The sequence below is a fragment of the Hyposmocoma kahamanoa genome, unplaced genomic scaffold, assembly GCF_003589595.1.
Source record: "Hyposmocoma kahamanoa isolate Upper Pololo Valley unplaced genomic scaffold, ASM358959v1 63, whole genome shotgun sequence".
Taxonomy (NCBI): Eukaryota; Metazoa; Arthropoda; class Insecta; order Lepidoptera; family Cosmopterigidae; genus Hyposmocoma; species Hyposmocoma kahamanoa.
Genome location: NW_020653851.1, coordinates 13,389,309 through 13,410,738, shown reverse-complemented (window position 1 = coordinate 13,410,738; position 21,430 = coordinate 13,389,309). Strand labels below are relative to the sequence as shown.

At 36.8% G+C, this 21,430-nt stretch overlaps 1 protein-coding gene across 2 annotated transcripts in view; it reads right to left on the bottom strand.

Moving 5' to 3' along the window:
• LOC113230148 (leucine-rich repeats and immunoglobulin-like domains protein 2) overlaps positions 1-17,999 on the bottom strand; it is a 76,723-nt gene extending 58,724 nt beyond the window's left edge. For both annotated transcript variants that reach the window (XM_026463937.1, XM_026463938.1), the window contains exon 1: positions 17,785-17,999. The gene's annotated coding sequence lies outside the window, so the exon portion shown is untranslated. The remainder of the gene's footprint in view (positions 1-17,784) is intronic.
• Between the last annotated feature and the right edge of the window lie 3,431 nt (positions 18,000-21,430).

The window sequence follows — 21,430 nt, the reverse complement described above, 5'->3', positions numbered from 1 at the left end:
TTCCATTATCAAAACATTAGCTATTCCCCCTTCGCGAGCATGCAACAGCGAAGGAATCTTTTTATTAGGATTTAATTAAGTGCTGGGCGGAAGCTCGGGACGTTAAACGCGCGTGCGTCCAAATTGTACGACGGAACTGATGGGCCTTACGCAAAGCCGCCCCACATTGCTAGTAATGGAAAATGCGTATTAAATGTGCCTTAACCCTAATAGTACGTTATCGAGCATCGAGCATCTTATGTTTTATTCAGAGAAGATTAGCAGTAGGCGCGCCCTGTGCGCGTGCCATCTAAAATGTTTCTTTTACCCAAATGAAAATTGTTTGGTTTGAATTAGTTAACTCATTATAATCCAGACCCAAACTTTGCTATTTAAACCTTTTATTCAATTAAATTATTCAAAACGACTAAACCTAATTCAGCGTAACGTAAGTTAAGAAAATATCTTCTAATTACCCTTCGTTTTCTACGTGGAGCGTAACCGAGCACAAATTAAAAATAATGACTCTGGTAGGATTCTGGAATTCGGTATTACAAAAGGACGGTGACGGCGTGGCTTGGCGGGCCGGTCGAATCGATGGCCGCTTGACGGGCAGCTGCAGAATGAAATTATGAGCATTTTTATGTCTCGCCTCGAAGCGGTCGCGCCAGTACACCTGCCCGACCCGGCTCCACTCGCCTTGCCCGCGATTGACACCTACCCCATTATATACGTCGCTTCTCGGATATATCAAAAAAAATCTTAACAATAAGCCCCATCGCTGCCGCCTGAGAACTTATTATTAGCCCCTTTATAAGGTGGGCCATTCATTTTTACATCTTCATACAATCCTACCCATTAACGTGTGGGCAGTGTGGGCTTGCAGCTAAATAAAACTATTGTTATTCTTAACAAAACGTCTAAGTGAACATCTTCATAAAACGACGACTCAGTCTTATATCCATTGTTATAAAAGCTTACGTTCTCAGTCAAACTGATATTTTTAGACAGGAATTTATTGCCAATTTTCAAGGAATGTTTACCCAAAAGTGACTGAATGGTAGGCGAGTGAATTACTTATTGTAATGAAATAAAGGAAGCCAGATTGAAAGCGTCCGATGAAAGCCGACGTCGCCGCCCGACAACTGTTTGATGATAATGATTTATGGCGACAGAAGCACAACGCGATTTTGGCGCTTTAACGCTAAAGATAAATGCGTGGAGATTTTCTTTGTCCCGGAAGAAGATAAATAATGTTTTCGTTACCTATTCACATTGAAGTAAACGACATTTAACTTCTGAATTTACAGAGATTGGTTAAAAGATATATAAATAAAACAAAACAAACGAAAAACGTATCGAAAAGAAGTTTAGTATTCGAACTGGAATCAGCCGCAGGTGTGAACAAAAACGTGCAACCACAAAATAGTCGAGCAAACCACAGACTCGTTCGCGAAGCAATCATCTCCTTGGTTGGCTGGACGCTAGCTATATTTAGATGAGCGTTCAAACTAGATTAGTGTCGGTGCAAGGTGCAAAGTGTCTCTGTTGCTGCGCGTGCCATCAACATACCGCCTTTAGTTATTGGAAGCGTAAACAAGTTTACAATGTCGCACGAACGATTTCCAAGAACCGTTCAGAAAATTAAAGCTTCCCAGAACTCCCCGATACTCATGTAATCTGGAAATGTTCAGGGTAGTGTGTAAAGCAATAAAATTAAATGTAGCTGCCGAATCGCCTTTTGCAAACGACAGTTACTGTGTTAATGATCGCAGCCGCATTCGGGGGAGAAACTGAACCTTCCGGTTATGAGGCGTTGGCATCTCGTAGGACGAGCGACTTCGTTAGCTGCCGCTTCTGTAATGACTCGCTTAATTCGAGATAATTACGCTCCCAGTAAAAGCAAACGTGGGCCAGAGAAATTTATCGCGACCACTCCGCGACGGGAACAGGATGGGATGCACCGCACTTTGTTTCGTGTTCTAGTCACTCATAATAATAAAAATCTATAAATCTTAAGTAAACTACAAAGTCACGATTAAGTAATCCGAGTTTTATTCGATTTTAAATGCCAGCCCATTTGTATGCGCCGAGTAAATGTATCCTTCCCATCACGCACTTACAATTTCCTGTCACAGTTTTGTAAACAACTTATTACTTGAAATCACGTGCACCATCCATCCTGTCAAAAATCATTCATTTTTAATCAGTAGCGATGGAGCAGTTAATATTCGCGTTCCGACCGTACTCGAGCACGACTCCTAACGCATCCGCTACCATCGCCATTTTAATATTCTTAACAGACGAGTTCTTTTATTCGTAACTTTTCCCTTTACTTATTATTTTTTGTGAGTGTCGCTTAGACATTCTGTCAGTCGGTTCGGAATAATTCAGATTAAACACACCTACCGCGCGCGGCCACCCCGTGAATGTTAAGGGCGCCCCACTCGCTCGCTGGAATTGGAAATGAGTACGGTTGATGTTTTGTTTTTAATAAACTCACATATTTGCCTTTAAAGTAAAAGCTTTTTATTTGATTTGGTCTCGCAGGCAAACGCGTTCCAGTTATAAGACAATTACGAGTTAAAACTTCGTTACATACCTACAGACAAAGGCAAAGTTGAGTTTTGGGAATTTTACCTCAAAGGCAATCAAATAGTTAGCTAACCGTTTTATTGGAATCAGCCGGGATGTACGTATATCAGATCGTAACAAAACATTTCAAAATAATGAATTACGATACGAGGTTGGGTGCCTAGCGCAATGCTTCTCGGAACATTTTATTAGCTATGAAGTTATTCGCGATCAGAGAAATTGTGACTAAGCCTAAACAGGGATTCTAAATAGCAGCCGGCCACTATTCTAGATTAGACATAATAACAAATTATAAGTTACGTCTGTATTATTGTTCGCAATAGAAATATTACGTCTAGACCCGCAAGAACGTGGCGAGAACAAAACGAATGCAACGTTCGCCAGATCAGAGCTAAAACTATGCACGGTCGGGCCTATTGTTAGCGTGACACCGCGCTGTAAATCCACCACTACCGGCACTCGCATCTATCTCACCTTAATTACTGGATATTATTATACCATAAATATCACCGCTTTTCATGAGGAAATAAAATAATAGTACAGAAATTTATCCCGATTTATAACACATTCTACGTCGATGTGCACCTATACGAAGAAAAGCTAGTGAAAACAAGTTGCTACATATATATTTCTATAACTGCATAGAGCACATATTAACAATTTTATTGAGGTTCAAAGTTGCGACTATCACGCTCGTGACTACGCTTGTTCGTGACATAGGAGTATTAATTTTTTCTAGTCTGTCGACCGTATACAGCCAGGCGATAAAATGCGTCGCGACCAAATAGTTTCATAACCATCCCTAACCTACTTCTCTTTTGCTTTGTACCACAACTATATGTACATACGGTGTCGTAGTACCTATACCATGATTGACCTGTATGTGCCTTCAGATTTCCTACTTTCTTCAAAATCAAAGAAAAAATAGAAAAAAAAGAAAGAATAGAAATTCAAAATATCCTATTTTCATGTTCAAGCAACTTGCATTGAAAGCATCTAAATGCTTAAATGCTACTCATTCGTAAGGCAGTTCCATCTCAGAAGAATGAGGATAAAATTCTAAGGTTTACTCTTTTTAAACGGATATGTGTTCACATTTACCATTTACAATATTTTTTTAAATATCATAGATAGAAATAACCTAAAAGTGCTAAACGTACGCCACTTCCATAAAATTCTGTCAACCGTAAACTTTTTGTTTCACAATATAATATATAGTTTTAAACTTTGTAAAATGGAAATTTGGAATATCAACAGGATCTTATATAAAATAATTTAAATTTATTTGTGACTTCCTGGAGACTATCAAGGACAGCTACTTTATTTATGTTCCTTGTACTATTATTACGTCTTTAGACAATAGAATGAATGCTTGATAGGCGTTTATTGATTTCTCGCCAGAAGTTCATAATATGATATAATTATAATGTCATGTGCCAGTACGTAAGTCTTGATCTTCACGATGAATGTTTTAATTAAGACGTATTGTTCATCGAAGCGAGGCGTGACTTTGCTTTAGAAAAGTCCGCCACGGCCCGTTTGAAATCGGTCCATTAAAAGTACACGGCGTTCCATTCCGTCGCTTTACTTGTTTGTGTACTCAATTTAGATCTGCTTTGTTTAGAATAATTAAATAAGTCGTATTTTAATTACTTACGTACAAAGCTCACAGTTTCCAAAGTAACATCTAAATAACTGCAAATGACGCCAATTTAGCTACGTCGGCCGTCGTGAGAATTTTCCTATAGCTTGTTGTGTTGTAAACTACTAACTAACAAAGAAAGGCGAAAGAGCGATAATAAGGTCTAGATTAAAAAAATAATGTTCCGTTATTTTGTGAATGGACTATTCAGCTACGCTTCTTTATTGATTCGATGTTTTGATATCGCGATCCGTTTGACTGCCTATTAATTTCCAACAACAATGGCCGAACCCAAATCTGCGTCATGTTTTTCCATCTCGTGTTTTTATTGTCGCCTGTAATTGATTTTTTATTAATACAGATTTAAGGTGAATAAAAACATTATACACAACCTAGCTTTATAATGCAATGAGTAGGACTGCTATGATATTGTTCAGAAAAGGGAAAATACATATGTTCGTACGAAGTAAGAAATAAAATCTAATCTTCACTAAACAAACCGTGCCAAAGTGCCGAGAAGGAACCTAGACGCAAGAAAAACAAAACGCTGCCACCACCGTCGCGATCAATCCCCGCAACGATGAAATCTCAAAAGTGTTTAAAAAATGAGAACATCCCATAAATTACACCTGCCTCGATGAAATATAAAGCGAAGAGATTGTTTTAAAAGTAAGTCCCGGGCGGGTGATTACGGCTCGGCAGCTAACCCAGACTTGGAATTCCGATAGTTTTTGCGCCGGTAAAAACTGATATTCCATTCGACCGCGTTCAGTCCGCCGTATATTGAGTTAATGTCGGTCGTGATTGTGGATGCATCCCTTTCTAACAGGCGTGCGTAAGCGAGATGGGGCTTTGTTTCACGGGGGATAGGTTGGAATCGCATTTTATGGTAAGTTGGCGGGCCGGGCAGGTGCATCGCGTACACCTGCGACGCTGTCCGACGAGATGCGATCACAGACCGCAAGGACGACGAACTCGCCCCTACCTACCCACTGCTCTGGCACTGCCACTAGCGAACCAGTATCTCCAGATAGATAAAGCCGTCCACGTAACTCTTGTCCGAACACTACATAAATTAGCGAATGATAGGTGAAGACGACGGGATAAAACTGTTCATAGACACTTTACGTTTCAGATCGAAAGTATACTAGAATTATGGCTGCCAACGATATAGTATGCAAAATATTTTGGAAGTTGGACTATTTTGAGTATAATATGTACGAGTAGCTATACAAGTACATTCATATCTAAAATGTGAATTTAGAGCTTAATACCGCCAATACTTACAAAAAATAAGTAACTAATATTATTTGAAATTTATAGTTTACTTGTAGTCGTAACTACGTGTTGAGATGAAAGAACTAACCTTCTGAAAAAAGAGGAATCTAAAGAAGGCAAATTACAAAATAAATTGCAGTTTATACTAGCTATACCGATAAACTACACGCGAGATATCTTATTCATGATGTTATTTACTCGTATAATGGTAAAGATACAGTTAGTGTAGTAAATGTCTGTCGCAATGTAAACTCTATATCTCTAGATAAAGGACTGAACGCTGAAGCAATTTGCATTACATTACCTTCGACTATATTTGTCATCAATTCAATTCATCAATTCAGTTTATTGCTTCATATAAAGTACACATTGATCTTATAAATTATAACATAAGTCCTTATTATATGTTACCCTGTAAGGGCATAGCAACGAAGCGCAGTCTTTTTCAGTCAGAATTTGTCTATAATATAGCAAATGTAGCGATTAAAATAAGGTATAATTTACTTGTGCTATTTGTAGTCCGAACGTATTTGTATTTGAAATGTATGAAACATATCTTGTGGTGGAATCCAGAGTTATGTTACTGCCTGCTTGTAATGTGGAATGCAAAATTGCACAAAACTCACGATACATTATATTATATAGGTTCTACAATACCAGCTATTTTCTGGAATTATCTTACCAATGTCAACTACGATCCAGTTTTCGCTGTGGCACTAGTAAAATGCCTACATTAAATATGTAGTTGATTTGATTGAGATATCTTTGTATAATTTTATGAATTGTATCAAATTATTATGAATAGAAAATCATATCATCATCACGCACACACTCAACATCTTAGGGGCACTGCCGCTGCGCCCGTCACCCTGAGACATAAGTTGACAAGTCCCAGCTGCCTGTAATTTCACCAGCATCTTTACCTTTCCAAACCGGAACGCAATAATGCTTGGCGGCAGGCATATAAGTAAGGTGGTAATACTTCCCTGGACGAACTCGTTCACCAGGAGCTCTACTGCTACTAAACTACAATTAATAATGTTCTATAGCACGTGCTATTTTTATTCATAGGGGCTTATTGTCACTCATAGTTATTATTTTATTCATAGGGGCTTTTGTAAAGACTATCTACTTTTTCAATGAAAATACTTGCAATTTTTAACAGAATACTAATGTATGAGAAACTGTTAATAAGTATCAAGTTCGGTTCGGTGCGCGTTCGGAAACGGACGCGTCCAATACGCAGTGAGAATTATTATAATTCGAGTTTCGCGCGGCATAGGCCGCTGCGCGTAAGTGGCAATGGGTTCCCAACAACGCATAGCCAATGAGCTTTTGGCGTTTGTCTAGCACGCCATCGATACCATGGACAAAGTCAGCATCGTGCAGATCTGCAAATCCAACTTCAACGAGGATGAGATTTGCAGTGGCAAGATGCTGATGTTCGAGAGCCTCGGCGAAGCTGAGCAGATGCCATCTCGCCGGAGGGATCGAGGCGTGAAGAGTCTCCAGGATGTTATCACACTCCTGAAGGAGACTGACACGGATAACATGCCTATATTCGTGGCGAAGGAGATGCACAAACTGCCCCCGTCACGTTCGATCACATCGATGTTACCAGACTGCTGAAGGATATCACTTCCCTGAAGTCAAGTCTGGTCGAGTTGCAGCTAGATTGGAGACTTCAGATAACATAAGTAATATAAGAGAGCTGCGTGCCCAAGTTGCGTTATTAAGCAACGCTACTTCGGTATTAGGTCACCAGGAGTCTCTAATGTAAACACGCGTCGTAGGGCGCAAAATGCATCCATCAGCAGTGTCGAGTCAGCACAAATGGTTGCGTCACCAATCGCTGCTGCCGTCGTGCTCGATGCGCCGCGCCCTACTGCCCGCGCCTCCGCCCCGGCGGAAACATCACGCGTATGCATGTCAGCCCCTGCACGTGCATATGCCGCTGTAGCCGCTTCTACCAGCCGACCCGACACTTCGAAACTCGAGAGCCGGCAATCGGCTAAGAGTAAAAATAATCCCCGTGTGCCTGTCTCCGAAGTTGCAAAACCACAGAGGCCGACGGATCAATGCGACGAGGACGGCTTCACAAAGGTGGTGAAGAGGAAGAGGAAGCCCACCACCATTAATTTATATTTTTATTTATTTATAATATAAAGCAGGTGCAACCATGTAACCCTGCAGGACACCGCAATAAATTTCATTCTTATAAAACAAAAATCTAAAATATATATATATATTAAATGCAATATCAAAATAGTGTTAAATTAAGTAAAAAGGATAATAATAAAATAGGAAGTAATAATAATATAAGTTAATAGTATCAAAACTAATACAATGTGCATTTTTCTATTATTTCTCTTCTATTATTATTATTATAAATATTATGACCGTTTTTAACAGTTATTAAATATGTAGATCATCTTATTTGTTAATATTATTTATAGTCTGTGTTCTCGAATTCTCGCAAGGTACAAAAACATTTTTGGGTAAAGCATTTTATCAGTTTTATATTAAGTTAACCTCATTTTTAATGCTTTTGGGAACATTGTTATAGATTTTTATACACATGGAAGAAGGACCAGAGCTATGCATTATTAATTTTGACGGGGGAACGGATATCTTTTGTCTTTTACTGAACCAGATTCAGTTCAGGCAAGCTTTTCAAAAATAAAAGAATATTTTCTTTAAGTAAAATTAGCTATCTTAAGCATTTGAAGTACTTTCTCTTCGTGTCCCATTGATGTTTTCCACCCTGTATATTCAATTTACATCCCACTTGAAATGGTGCTACACGGGCCAATATAATTGCAGTCCATTTTATGGGCGATCATGTACGGTATACTGTCGGAACTGCTTCACACTCAGTACACTAGGGATGCGCATGTTTACGCATTGTGGCATAAAAACAATCCACACTTGCTTAAGCAATATTTTATATATCTATGCAGCAAAAATTCCTGATGCACTACAGAAGCGTGGCCCCAACAGCACCCTAAACGCGTTATTATATTGGACAACAAGAGTACTTGTAAGCCTTTTGCCTATAATTGGCCCGAAACTTGCATGTATACAAAGTTATATAAGTGAGAATGTTAGTACAACTTTCAAGACACGATTGTGTTACTGAATATGTTCTTTTTATGAATATGTATTCGACGTCAGTATAGCCTTCGAATAAATAATGATCTGCGCTTCAACGGAACACAATTGTTTTGCCGACAACTATGCATAGCGAATGTGGTGTTTTCATAAAAAATTCTAAGAACACCACGTCTGCCTAGGTAGGGTATGCTTTGAGAATACGTGTTATAATATTGTGGCAAATTTAAAACTTGCTTGGTGCAGCATTGACGTAGGTTCAAGTCCCACGGGGTTGACGAAATTTTTCTGTGTTCGATCAATGTATTCATAATCATAACAAAACTAGTGGAGTTATTTCAATCATTCAATTTCGATAACTCGGTAACTGGGGGTCTACTCTCGATCTCCGTCCGAAACAATTACTGCCAAATAAGCAATATTTGACCAAATTAAAGGACGCGTGATGCGAATGAAGCTTCATACTGGATACTTGTCTTTTAATTTTGTCGAATATTACTTATTTCACAGTAATTGTTTCGGACAGATGTCGGACGGAGATCGAGAGCAGCCCCCCTGGACCCGTGGCTCAGATGGTTAGAGCAAGGCCATGGTGTAGCATTGACGTGGGTTCAAGGCCCACCGAGACGAACTAGTGGAGTTATTTCACAAAAAAATCTCAATTAATAAATTTAAAACTTCTCAAATAAATACATTTAATAAGTAAACATTATATACGTAATCTAATATTAAAACTAAGCCATTCAGCAAAGAGTTACGTTTTAAGTAGTACCTACTACTTAAAACGTAACTATACACCTATACGACAAACCAAAAAAATTACATTAGTAAACTATTTACGAAGTACCCTTAGAATAATAACGCATAGAAACCTAGTCGGCACACGCTAAGTGAGGCAAATTGAAGCGCTCTCAAAGGGCCTACACGAGCGGGCGGGCCGTCAGTGCTCAAGGTCAACTTGCACCGCGAACAGCTCCAGAATTTTAGCTAAAAATGACGAAATGTGCGGTAAATGAGTGTAAACATACGTCAGACAAACATAAAATAGATACTAACATCACATTCCACAAAGAAGTAACGCGTTTCAACTTGTATTTTTATATAAATATTCACTAAGACCGAAATTTAACCTACTACTAAAACTAGCCTACATGAATTTGATTTTTACCTCACTTGTGACAGTTCGTTTGATATGAAACTATCATTCTATGCGTTATTATTCTAAGGAAGTACCGATAATAAATATATTCATGTTAATTCGATGTATGCGAAATAGAGATAAAATGCATATGAAACTGAAAAAAGAACCTGATAATGATATTCTAAAACTAACTTATAAGCGATACAGAAACTTCTGTAACGACATAATTAAAAAATGTAAACGGCAGTATGAAAAGGAAGAACTTAGAGCAGCTGGATCTAACTCTAAAAAACTTTGGCAATCAATTAAAAACATCTCAAATTTAAATAAACCTTATGAACCTCCCCTGCAATTACTTTCTACTGGTACTTCGCCTAGAGAGTCAATTGATTCTATCAATAACTTTTTTGTCAATGTAGGACCTAACCTTGCTAATAAGATCTCTCATAATATTCCTGACTTTCCAAAGTCTTTACTTAACAGGCGAGCAGAGGTTGATTCATTTTTTCTCTCAGAAACCAATTGTGATGAAGTAGAGAAAATTATAATGAACTTAAAATCGTGTAACAGTGTGGGATGGGATGGTATATCTACAAAGGTGCTTAAAGCTATTAAGGATGTCATCGTACGTCCTCTCACCTATATCTTTAACAGATGTCTAAATGAAGGTGTCTTTCCGAGTGCACTAAAGAAATCTGTTGTTATACCTATATTTAAATGTGGCAAAAAGACTTGTATTAATAACTATCGACCAATTTCAATATTACCTGCAGTTTCGAAGATCTTGGAAAAAATAATTAATATTAGACTCATAGCATTTTTAGAATCTAAACAGCTTCTGTCACCGTCTCAGTACGGTTTCCGGTCAGGTAGGTCGACTGACGATGCTGTTCACTCCTTTGTCAATCATTTGGCTAATAAACTAGACAATAAAGTCAAGTGCCTTACAATATTTTTGGATCTGGCAAAGGCGTTTGATACGGTCTCCTTGCCCAGGCTGTTGGATAAACTGGAGAAAATGGGAATTAGAGGTACGCAATTGTCACTCTTTAAGGACTATCTAACAAATCGTACTCAGCGGGTAAGAATAGGAGGATTAGAGAGTTCGGACAGCTTTGTTGAAGTTGGCGTTCCACAAGGTAGTGTCTTAGGGCCTACTCTATTCCTATGCTACATAAACGACTTGTGTAACCTAAAAATTGATAGTTGCGATATAATCACATATGCCGATGATACCACTCTAACCTTCCATGGAGATACTTGGGACGCTGTTTTCCAAAGTGCTCAAGAAGGTTTTAATCATGTATGTCATTGGTTAGCTGACAATTCTCTGACTCTAAACAGTGAGAAGACGAAGTATATTACTTTCTCAATCCGCAATTATCTACTACCATCCAGTAAACAGTATAATATCATCGCTCATTCCTGTTTCTCGCAGCAGACCCGGGAAAATTGTTCATGTCCAATAATTCTGAAAACGCAGTACATTAAATACCTCGGAGTAACTATAGACGGCAACTTGAACTTTTGCGAACATATTATAGCATTGACAAAGAAAGTTAGAAAACTTTCTTATATTTTTAAACAGTTGAGACACGTGACGGATGGTAATATCATGAAGATGGTTTACATCTCACTTTGTCAATCGCTATTTATGTACTGTATATCGACTTGGGGTGGCTCGTCTAAAACATTTATGCTTGAAGCTGAACGGGCGCAGAGAATGATCTTAAAAATTTGTAATTTTAAGCCTCGTCTATATCCTACATCAATCTTATACGAGGAATGTGGGGTTCTAACAGTAAGGCAATTGTTTATTTTGACTTCTGTTGTCAGGCAACACCACCATGTTGAGTACCCCATGGAAAAGGGGAACAAAAACAGTAGAAGAGAGGACATGGTGTGTAAACCTTTTAAAGGTAAAACCGCTTTCATAAACAAATTTTTTATATACTTGGGTGGTAGACTCTATAATAGGGTCAACAAATTCTGTCATATCTACTCAAAAACACAAAGAGAATGCAAATGGGTTGTTTCGAGCTGGCTTCAAAAACTGAACTACGAGAAGACAGAAGATTTACTAGTGTCTCCTGCTGTATAAAGACATGCATGCACACACACATACACACACTCACTCACACACACATAAAACCTGCCCACTCATCTATGTAATTTTTGTTTTGTATTGTAGTTTTGAACGATTTTTGTTTATACTTTTATTATTTATTTTGTTATCTCTGTGCCTTACGTCATTTTCGATTCAAAACAAGTATGTGTATTCGGGTGTTGGAGTTCAGGAGACTCATAGCACAGGTCTATCCTAGTTTGAGCTCCTGTCTCCCATCCTTTCGCTTTTATCTGTATCACTTCAACCTATATTATGTACATGATGGGAGAAAATAAACGATTATTATTATTATTATTATTATTAATTAATGATGAATTTGATAACTAGTAAACACGACTTCTATTACAGCATGTTTTAATAAATAGATATTTAATACTTACTAAGTTTCCTGAGACAGGCCGTACCGGAAAGAAAAAAAACTGTACTATTACATTTCTCGCTGCAAATTGACGAATACTTTCAAACGTAAACGATTTTAATCAAGCAAGAAGCCGCATTAGTATAAACAGAGACGAGTCGGTACATAAATCCGGCAGATGTTGGTATATCCGGAATATCCGGCGATCGGAAGAGGCGAATTCTGGCCGGATATTGAATATTGATCGCACACCCTTAACCCTGATGTATCGTCGGTCGTTACAGGCCCTCCAGGGACGATAAAGGGATATTCGCCGATTATTCAATTGTGTTTTTGCATCATGTTAGAAAATTAAGTACGTGTAGGTCGTCCAAAGAACGTGTGGAAGGCATTCCCGTTCCTAGCGGGCGTTCAAATCCCGTTCCACGCTTTCTGCGAAATTTGACAATAAGGAAAGTTCTATAAAATTTTACAGAGTAGGTTTCTGCTTGTGTTTACATTCTCGTTCGTGTGTTTGCCTAAGTTTAAGTAAGAAATTAATCCTAAACTTAAGTTTTAAACGTTTACTTCGTAATTTCTTGCTTAAAACTTAGACAAAGTTCGTTTTTTAAATACTAAAAACTTGCTTATATCGCCATCTTGCTTAGTCGAAATCAAAATTCGTTTTATAAACAGTCTTAGTATTGTACAATATTTAATTTCATTATTTTACGTAACAATTCTCATTATTAGCTAGTTATCTTGATTATTTCCATTCTCTAATGATTATTTATGTCAATATGATTTGAACTTACTGTTATTCGTATTTAATAGTCAATAATCTATGCTGAAATATATATTTTTATTTGTTGTGCTATTTTTTTCATGGCAGAATAACAGCAAGGACTATGTGGCAGCATAGACTTCACATTTGTTAAAATTATTGCTATTTTGATTTTTTCTTTTGTAGTTGTTGTTTTCTACTACTGCTTGTCAAATAAAACCGATATATTTTAATTATTTTATGTTTATAATGTGCAGTTGGAGCCTATTTCACAGTGTTTTGCTTTCCTTTCATCTCCCATACTTACAAGCTGATATCAGGCTTCATACGAAGGTATATATTTGTTTAGGAAATTGAATGTTCAATTGTTAGACATTTCTATTGAATTTAGGCAATTCACTGCGTGGGCTAAATGAATGGTTGAATCAAGTAAGGTCAGGATAATAAGGCCTAATTTGAAAAGAATTGTGTAAAAAGGATATTTTTAATTTAAAGCATTCTTTCATTTTTTTCTTTGAAAACCCATTACATAATGTTTCTTTTCGCTTATTATGAGAACGATTTCTTGGAAAAATCGGCAGTAATTCTTTCAGGACTCAAATTCTACAAACATAATAAATAAGTAGACATCTTATTTCTTTTGTCAAAACAGTGATAAAACAGTCTCTTAATACGATTAACGGAGAGCTTTGAAAAATAAAATGTTTTTTTTAATGTAGCTTCCATTTTAATGTTCTGCCGTTTACATTGTGAGCCGCGAATACAAACAGTTAACTATTAAAATACGGCTCGTAGTGTGTGCCTTTGTAGCAAACGGTCTAGGCCTGTGTACCAATAACTTATTCATATCGTATGTATTCGAGCCCGCTAGAACGTGTGCTGTGTGCTAAATATATAGGGTATCCCAGCTATTCCATCATTTTCTTACCCTTCCCTACCAAGCAACAAAACTCTAATAAAATATTCATATCGAATTCCTATGCCTATAAAATATTTGAAAAGTTTCAACATATTACTAAGTCAAAATAAATTCAAAATTGTCTTCTTAAGAAGCTGTAAACTTTCCCATTAAAAGCGTGTTATTAAGGCATTTAAATGCACGTTTTTATTGTATGTACTTTATAACTAAACACCTCGATATTATCACAGAGAGACCGAGATTATATCTCAGTCATCAACATCATATAGGTGAATGGAAACCGGGTTCCATCAAAAAATACTTTTTTGGTTTTTAAATGCCAAATATCAAGTTTCTTCACTCGAAAAGAGAGTTGGTCGGAAAAGTAATATTTATGAATGTAAGAAATAAGTTCGGAGTTCTGTGGAAGTTTTAACGCCTCTTCCCGGGGCTGGATTACACGGGAACTGCGTTAGGTCAACCGCTGCTCCCTGACCGGTAATGGAAAAAAATTGTGAACTTTTCACGCCGCATTAATTTGCACTGCCAAAAATAAGACGTTAGCTACCTAAGATTTTAGTAAAAATAAGCAGTGGATAGCCGAAAATATTAATATAATATGTATGTCTATTTGATGACCGTACTTCAACAAAAACTTTGAAGATATTTTTATTGGACCGCGATTTAACGTGAGACGAAATGGAACAGGATTAATAATTCATTCGCGAACAAAATTCTTTTGTACAATTGATACATTTTGCCTGCTACAAGAATTTCAAAATGAGCTTTTATAACCGTCAAACATTCAAAGTAACTGCCGCAGGTCAAAACGTACCACTTGGCTAATTACAATAACGGACAAACAAAAACGAAGCTACCTGACAGCTATCCAATTAACAGTAATAATTGGAAGCGAAGGTTAGGTATGTATTACCAAAATATATTGCGCTATTTATTTGAACCGCACCCGGTGCTTAGCGCGTAGCCTGCGGACAAACGGACGGATTGGCTTTATTCTACTGAATCGTTCTTGTTCAATCTTTCTCGAAACGCACCCATAAAACTTTTGAATTGTGTTTACCTCTTTTTACGAGAGTCAAAGATAAGTTATTTTACTACTAGGATCGAAAAGAACTATAAATCGCGATATTAACAGGCGTTGACCTCAAAAAATTAAACCGATTTGTCGACGTGAAGTCGAATTTCGAAACCGTACTTCTTAAATCGCACTTATCATTTCCATATGCAATATCCTGATTCTAAATTAGATATTTATTTTATAAATGTTGCTTTTATAACCTTATTTGTTTCTACTTTATGTAAATTTTCTTAAATCTCTCGAGAGATCTCATCACAAATGGATGATGTGGATTTATTATGCGAAAAGTGATACCATTTCGATTTAAGTAAATATATAAAGATTTTTGAGCAAACACGAACTAATTTCCAAGATTGTTAATTATTGATTTACAAATTAAGTCTGTTACGAGAAAGATTATGGAGTTCGAAAGTTTAATGAACTTTGATTTATTCGGGCATATACAAACATAAGTTTATAAGATGTTGATTGAAAGCTTAAATGCGAAGCGACAGAGCTCCAGGGCGGTCTGACCGGATCAATTTTCTGTTTACAACCGCTGGCTATCAAAGAAAACCGCCTACGATCAACTAATTGGTAGTAATGGTAGACCTCCCTACTAAAGTTTAATAAAATTCAAACTTCAAACGCATACGCTCATTAAATATTTTTGAAATTGTCACAATGTTTTAAACCTAGTGCAGCTGAGCTTGAAAGTAGTTTTCCAATTAAAATTTTAGTAAGCGGAAATGAATGGTTTCTCATTACTTTACCGATGAAAGTTAAGAAAACTAAAATATTTTAACGAACAGCGTGCTATGAAATGTCGATTGCATTAATTATCTTTACGTAACGGTATTGGAATATCAGACAAAACGTACAAAAATGACAAGAAACATAAAAACGAACACAGAGTTCCTAAAAAAGACAATATGCGAATATTCGTTACAATTTTATATTCTGAAATATCTAGCGAACCGAAAGAGTCGTTTAGGAACAAGACATGACCCGGCCAAATAGGGTTCAAAGTGAGGAAAAAGTAAGGCTACTTTTTCCACGGATTTTGGCAATACTCCGTAGAAAGTAGACTTAATTTTTTAAAGCAGAGGCATTTACGTAAATTACATTGATTAATGGATACATTAATTAATAACTCAATTTATTGAATTGAGTATAGTTCAGTTGTTCCATTATTTCATAAGCATTTCAATAGCAGTAGAGCTCCTTGTGAAACAGTTCATAAGTACTGCCACCTTATTTTCTGCCGTCAAGCAGTAATGTGTGCATTACAGCATTCCCGTTTTGAAGGATAAAGATGCTGGTGAAATTACAGGCACATTGGAACTTGTCAACTTATGTCTCAGAGTGACGGACGCAGTGGCAGTATCACTTGGATGTTTGCGATGTAAAGCTTTTAGTGGTACTGCAATTGTTATGGATCAGCGTGTCGCTTACCACCAGGCGTACGACATGTTAGTCCCGCCGCTGGATATCTTATATCTTTTTGGACGTAATAATTTATATTCAAATTATTGTAATTCATACCACATCATTAATACGATAAATATCTAAATGCATTAGGAAGAAAGCAGCAGAGAAACGAAGGAAATACGTTTAATTTTTTTTTATACACTACTTTGTTTTAATTGTAAGCTCTGATGCGTTCCAAGGGAACGATTTTAGTGCCACGAGAATAAAATAATTCTACAAATAGCATTTCTGAAGCAGCTAGTTACTAGTGTCTGTTATTTAGCTAAACGCCTAGACAACTAATCACCGTAGTTAAAAGCCGCCCCGATGCACGGTGAGGATTTTGATTGCCCACGCTGTAACACTATCCTTCGTCATTCATCTTTCAACCTTGCCTGACGTTTTGCTAAATTGAAACGTGTACAAGACACTACTTACATGTTCAATCTAACTCTCTAATAAGTATACAGTTTCAACGCCCTATAACCTAAGGGCAAAAGAATTACGATTGCGGGTAGAGGATATACAAATAACTATGCGGCGACGCCGTGAAAAATTTGTCCGTAGTAAAAACTTTCCTAGAACGGTAAAATAACGTAAAACGAAGTGAGTGAGGCGAGTTTTCTTCGAAAGTTTTTCTTTCTTGTGCTTGTTGATTCCTCGAGGAAGCGATATTTCAGATACTTGACAAAATGTCAAAGTTTCTTTAGTCTCTGCAGCATATCGTTTGTGTTGGTTAAAAAGATGATCTATAAATTTAACCACGCAGTTTGCAATTTCCTAATAAATAATTTGTAATAGCAGAATATTGGATATTAGGGAGGAAGTAGAAATACAAATAGGCCTGCTCGACCGCGTATCGAGTATCGCACATGACACTTTAATTATAAATTATGGATAAGCAGATACCCCATCGTTATACGGAATACGGCTATAAAGCTTGACCGTACTAAGAAGGCCAAGTCAATATTTAAAGTGAAACAATCGTTCAATGGTAGCAGCAATATGTGAAAATAAACAAAAAAGTTTTGAGTGGCCTTTATCACAGAAAAGCAGTTAATTACAAGTGTTCAAAGTTTGTAATGTTTACTACAGTTACTGTTTAAACGATATACGTGTCCTATTATCTTTACAAGTAACTATTTAAGTGTGTCCATTGATAATAATGACAAAATGTACCATTTAACTTAAACATTATTATTGTCTCTATTTACAACCAAACAATCCATTTCCTTAAATATTAAAAAGTTCAGAATAGGAAATGTAGAACAGTACCTACTTCAAGTTATAGCTAATATTAAAATTACCACTTATTACTAGGAAAGTTACAAACTAAAACATACCTTGTAATCAGCAAACAATGTTAAAACACAAGTCCGTTTTAAGGCGTTATTAAAAAGTCAAACAACAGTCACTGAAAGCTGTAGTCCACAATAGCAGGGTTCACGATCAAATCCAGCTCGGGGCACAACACATGAGTAACGCTGTATTAATTAATTTTCATTTACGGCAATACGAATCGGGAGTACGATACGAGAGCGGTGGGAAGACACAAGAACGTACGCTCCGCTCTGTGATCGAGCGTTGACTGTCGAAGTTGGCATGAAGCTTTTCTAAATATACACCCCCCGGATACCGCGCACCCCATGGGCGCAACTCGCAACGCGTGTTCCATGCAATTTTCTATAAATTTTCGCATAAGCTTCGAAGCCGAGCTGTCAAAAGCTGTTTCTGCTGAACCTCGCCCCCTGAAAATACTTAGGGTGTTTTGGGTGCTGGATAATTGAATTACCCATAATGCCCTTTTTGATAATGAGGGATTTTTATTTCCTTTCCGCTTGATTAATAAAATAAGATACCAATTATGAGATGGGAAAAAACATTGGTAAACTCAAATTCTTTGATTAGGTAAATAATTTTATTAATATACAAAAGTTCAATCTTACTTTTACTTATTTATTTGTATCAGTCCGCGGCTATTGCAACTTTTCATGTACCTACTGTTGGGTGATTTTCCAAAAATTTCAAATGGTGTAAATTTTTCCGGAAAAATTCCGAAAAATCGGAAAATTATAATTTAGAAGGTTCACATTATGTTCTACGTTCACAAATATCTTTTAAAGTTTTATTTAGCGTGAATTATAAAGTAAACTTTTATAGCTAAAAGTCGCAGAAGAAAAACGAGATTTAAAATGATTTATTTCATAACAGCGAAAAAACCTCCAACAACCACATCGCCACCACCTCTCGTTGGATCGATCGTTTTCGTTCAGTAACTTCTACTTTTGACAGGTGTCAACGTCAAAGGTGTGGAAAAATAGAGAAAAATATTGAAAAAATAACCGGAAAAATATTTATTTTTCTGAAAAATATTATTTTTTCTGTAAAATACGATTTTTCAAAGTGGAAATTTTTCCATGACTCAACGCTAGAGATACTCGCGTGAAATTTTTAACCGACTTCAAAAAAAGAGGAGGAGGTTACTCGTTCGGCTGTATTTATGTTTTATGTATGTGTTTCATGTCTTCGTCAATTGTGGACCGATTTTGAAAATTATTTTTTTGTTTCAAAGGGTGCATTTTCGTGGTGGTCCCATTGTCATCAAGTCAGGATCTGATGAGGGAATCCCATGAAAATAGAAGGAAATCCTCAAATTTTACAGGCATGTCCGTGTATTCACCAATTTCTCCATCAATTGCGAACGGATTTTGAATATTCTTCTTTTGTAAGAAAGTGTATGATGTTGAGATGGTCCCTGATGCTGTTCTGAGTTCGGTTCGGCTATCACAAATTTCTAATTATTTTCGCAAATAAAAGTCGATTTTTCATTTGACACAATACGTGTATTCAACAGATCACCGTCACCAATGCAACCAGAAAAAAAATGTACAAAAGAGTCCGTAATCGTCCCATTGCCACCAAGAAGTTAGAGTCTGATGAGAGGATTCCATGGAAATCGAAAAAAGCCGATAAGCAAACTTTTGAGGTAGCTTTTTTTCAATGAAAAAGTTACAATTATGTTGTATGTATTTGATAAGCATTTCATTATTCCTTAGAACTCGACATATTTAATATCGTAAGTTAAAGAAGCGATTACAAAAACAGTTTGAAATACGCAACAAAAGACTTGCAAAATTGTTAAGACTTCTAAATATCGTCTGCAGGCGTTCTTCTCTGTACAAAATTTAAGTAATTTTTATCGTTATTATATAATCAATCTTATCAAAATAATCATGCATAAAAACACCTACTAACAATGACAATACCTACATATTTCTTACGAGTATAACATAATTTTCCAAGTTGGTATTTCTAAGTAATTTTGCATCAAATAAATAAGGGTTTCATGATTGGTAGCAAAAGTTAAATTGGAAACTCGGGCCTCGGCAAAGAATGATCACAATAAGAAACCAGGAATTGTTACTACCTGAATTACCACTGCGACAAACAAAATATTAAATGAAACTCTACCATATTGAAGAGTTTTGTGAAATACCTAAAACAATATTTGACGTTTATCACGTTTTAGCCAGAAAGCGGTCACACGGTCGTAGCTGTTCGTTTGTTATGAAAATTAGATCTTCAAAAAAATTTTAGTACTTCCTCATTTAACCTGAAATTAGAATTTGATTTCAACAATTGTTAAAAAATAGGTTAAACTTCCAATTTTCCTGTTCGAATTTGTCACTGCCTTAAAACAATCACATGTGAAATCTCAGCAAATTAGTTCACAAGCACGTTTTACCTATCAAAATAATTGTAACAAGCTTTTTGCTTCGTTAATTACACACAATATGATAAATTTTTCATGTTGTTAACCAATTAGAAGCTAATTTCACTGGAAGGCGTAGACAAAGCTTAAGAATAGATACAATATAAATTTTATTTTCTGGGAGGTTGCCCACCACCGCGATATCTGTTCTGGTCTCCATATTCTCATCGCCTATTATATATATCCCACTGACAATTGAACCTATCAGCGTAAAACCCCATGAAATGCATATAGAAGATAACGAGGGATTTGCAAATTTATCTTTATTTTTATTTTATTATTTAATATAATCTAGTGACGGGAGGTACAAGTCGCGCGCCTGTTGGTAAGCTACACGCCTGCCCATAACAGTTGCAGTGCCACTCAGAGCTTTAAAACGCAAAGATCGCAAAATCACTGCCACTGCGCCCGTCACCCTGAGACATAAGTTGACAAGTCCCATGTGCATGTAATTTCACCAGCACCCCTTACACCCCTTACGGCAGAAATAGGTAAGGTGGCAGTTCCCTGCTTAAGTGGCGGTAGATGAAACCATTAGGTTACCACGGCTCCATATTTTGGTAGTAGACAAAAAGCACGCAATGTTGCCATACCACTAGCCCTCACGCAACTGGTAAATCAAATAAGGCGGATGACGATTGCCATGTCATTATTGACCAATACCAAAACAGACTCTAGACTAGTTAGTGCATACAGCAATGGTGTGGCGAATGAAGTTACTCAGAGCCTTAGAATAATAACGCATAGAATGATAGTTTCATATCAAACGAACTGTCACAAGTGAGGCAAAAACCAAATTCATGTAGGCGTAAGCAACTTGTAACTACGCTCGTCGGCACGCACACAAATATACAAATAATGATGCCATGGAATAACATTTCCCTCAAAAGTGGGGAAATTGTATCTTGCTTAACTCATCATTAAGTTAAAGGTGCCTACAGATTTGCCCGACATTGTCGATCAGGTGCCTACAGATGTGCTCGGTTTTGTCGATGAAAAACGAATATAGCACTTATTTGTAAATCCAAGATGGCGGACACGATTTTTCAAAATATGCTATATGGGTATCCTTTTCGAGGTATTTGGGGATGCTCATTACGAATATGGCACTCATTTCTAAATCCAAGATGGCGGACACGAGTTTTCAAATAAATGCAATATGGGTATCATTTTCGAGGTACTTGGGGGTGCTCATTACGAATGTGGCACTCATTTCT